The sequence below is a fragment of the Triticum dicoccoides genome, chromosome 2A, assembly GCF_002162155.2.
Source record: "Triticum dicoccoides isolate Atlit2015 ecotype Zavitan chromosome 2A, WEW_v2.0, whole genome shotgun sequence".
Lineage (NCBI taxonomy): Eukaryota > Viridiplantae > Streptophyta > Magnoliopsida > Poales > Poaceae > Triticum > Triticum dicoccoides.
The window spans coordinates 566,364,694-566,368,142 of NC_041382.1; positions in this window are offsets into that span (position 1 = coordinate 566,364,694).

Sequence of the window (3,449 nt, forward strand, 5' to 3'; positions counted from 1 at the left end):
ATGACAAGCTTCATTTTATCCAACTGGACCAAATCCTTTCGATGCCTGGATCAAATCCTATAAAAATCGCAAAATGCTTTGTTCTGTTAACAAGGAACAGATGTAACCCTTGCTACATGCTCTATGTGTGTGGTGTGTAAGGATGGCAATTCAACCCGAATGGATAAGGTTTGGATATGATTTTGCGCCCATGGGCAGCGCCCAAACCCGACCTGATTACTCGTGGATAGGGCATGGACATAATCTTGTACCCATGGATATATCCAAACCCGACCCGAACGTCTGACTTAACGAGCAATATTCTGCTACCCCTACCCCATAGGGCCATAGTCACATGTCCCACTATAATTTTATCCTTTATCTAACATCCAAAAGAAATGACACAATCCCCACCGTAACATACTCCAACGCACCTTCTCATCCTATTATCTACACTAATTAAATGACTCGTCGTTGAGAATCGGTGCCATCTCCTTGAGTTACTCCTCTCATAGCCCTAGAGGAGGCTGCCGCTGCCAGCCGCTACCCCGACGTAAGGTGGATCGCTGCAGCAGCCACTATTGGCCTGCGACAACCCAACTCCATATCTCCTTGACCCCTCCGTCTTCGCTTTTCCACACACGCATTGATGCATGGCCGTAGCAGTGGGACAATGCAAGGGATATGACTGCACGACAGAGAGTGAGCATGCCAATGCAGAGTGCACATTGTGCAATGAGTTATGTCTTATGTATAGGTCTTGAGAGGACCCGATGGATATCCAATGGGTATGGATATCCACTGGATTTGGACATGGTCACAATTTTTCGCCCATGGATTTTTTCATGGATGGGCTGGGACTGCCTTCATGGATATGGATATGGATTTGATATTGTTCAACCCGATCCAAACCCGACCCATTGCCATCCTTAGTGGTGTGTGGTGTGTGTGTGGCCGGGCCGGCTCTTTTTAGTACTAGGTTTAGTCAGTAGTATTAATTAGTGCTAAGTTACTATAGTACTAGTAGATGACATGTAGGCCCCCAAAATAAGTTAAGTTTATTTAATTTTTTAGGTAAATAGTTCATGACATGTGGGTCACAGCTTTCCTTTTGACTAGTCAAATTGACCTGGTCAACTTGAATTAAAAGTAATTTAAAAAATCTAGAATATTATTAAAACTTTGGAGAAATCATAGAAATTAAACCGTTTATCAGATGGAAAAACTTTGTACATGAAAGTTGCTCAAAACGACGAGACGAATCTGAATACGTAGTTCGTTCATCCGCTGCACGTCCCTAGCATAGCGAACATGCACTCACCCCCCTCCAGTCCGTCTTCCCGAATAAGCCAAACACCAGAAATACTTTCCCGGATGTTTCCCCCCTTCGCCAGTATTGCCGAGTACTGTGTTAGGTCACACCTAGCACCGCGTATTGTCTTGTTATGCTTTGTGATGCTTTTATTGCTCTGTTATTTATTGTGTTCCCCCTCCGTTACTTCTTTCCGGTAGACCCCGAGGCCGCTGCAGATACCCATGTGTTCGACTACATCGACGACCCCTCCTTACCAGAGCAACCAGGCAAGCCCCCCCTTGATCACCAGATATCGCCTATTTTTCTCTCTACTGCTTGCATTAGAGTAGTGTAGCATGTTACTGCTTTCTGTTAATCCTATTTTGATGCATAGCATGTCCTTGCTACTACTGTTGTTACCTTTACCTGCAATCCTAAATGCTTAGTATAGGATGCTGGTATTTCATCAGTGGCCCTACATTCTTGTCCGTCTGCCATGCTATACTACCGGGCCGTGATCACTCGGGAGGTGATCATGGGTATATACTATACATATTATACATGATACATGTGATGACTAAAGATGGGTCGGCTCGTAGAGTACTCGCGAGTGATTCACAGATTGGAGGCTGAAAGGTCCTTTGTCCCGACGGCCCTCTGGGTGGATCTTTGTGGTGGAGCGACAGGGAAGGTTGAGACCACCCAGGAGAGAGGTGGGCCTGGCCCTGGTCGGCGTTCGTGGTTACTTCAAAATAACACGCTTAACGAGATCTTGGTATTTGATCTGAGTCTGGCCATTGGCCTATACGCACTAACCAACTACGCGGGGACAGTTATGGGCACTCGACGTCGTGCTATCAGGCGAAGCCTTCGTGACGTCAGCGGCTGAGCGGCGCACCTCGGATTGGACTAGAACGCCTGCTCTTGTATTAGGGAGGCTAGGTCTGTTTCCGGCCGCCCTCGCAACGTGTAGGTGTGCAATGGGCGATGGGCCCAGACCCCTGCGCCATAGGATTTAGACCGGCATGTTGACCTCTCTGTTGTGTGGCTTGTGCCTAGGTAGGGCTGCGTCGTGTTGATCTTCCAAGGCCGGGCATGACCTAGGAAAGTGTGTCCGACCAAAGGGGATCGAGCGTGTTGGGAACTGTGGTGCACCCCTGCAGGGAAGTTTATCTATTCGAATAGTCATGTCCCTCGGTAAAAGGACGACCCGGAGTTGTACCTTGACCTTATGACAACTAGAACCGGACACTTAATAAAACACACCCTTCCAAGTGCCAGATACAACCTGTGATCACTCTCTCACAGGGTGACGAGGGGAGGATCACCAGGTAGGATTATGCTAACGGTGATACTTGGTTAACTTACCATCTACTCTCTTCTACTGCTTCAAGATGGAGGTTGCGAGAAGCGTAGTCTTCAATAGGAGTAGCTATCCCCCTCTTATTCTGGCATTCTGCAGTTCAGTCCACCTATACTGCCCGTTTCATTTGATACCAATGCATATGTAGTGTAGCTCCTTGCTTGCGAGTACTTTGGATGGGTACTCATGGTTGCTTTGCTCCCCTTTTTCCCCTTTCTATACCCAGTTGTTGCGACCAGATGATGGAGTTTAGGAGCCAGAGGATCTCGAGGATGATTCTACGCGGAGTTCTGCTTCGAGGAGTAGTTAGGAGGTCCCACGCATGAGGCCTCGCCGTTTCGATCGTTGCTACTTTTTTTGTGCTAGCCTTCTTAAGGCAAACTGGTTTAATCTTATGTCTATACTCAGATATTATTGCTTCCGCTGACTCTTGTGTATTCGAGCTTATGTATTTGAGGCCTCGATGCCCATGGCTTGTAATATAAAGCTTGTATTATTTTAATTTGTGTCCAGAGTTGTGTTCTGATATCTTCTCGTGAGTCCTTGATCTTGATCGTACACATTTGCGTGCATGATTAGTGTACGGTCAAATCGGGGGCGTCACAAGTTTGTATCAGAGCCGACTGCCTGTAGAAATTCCCCTTCCACACTCCTTGGCCTAAGTTGAGTTTAGTCGATGAAAAACTGTTTTACTAACTTGGCTGTGCGGCCCATGGGCCCACGTCGCCATTGGGTGGTATTAGGATCTTTTATTCCTCGTCTATACTCTGGGATTTTGATCTCTCTTCTATTCAGGTTAAATGAATTTTGCTA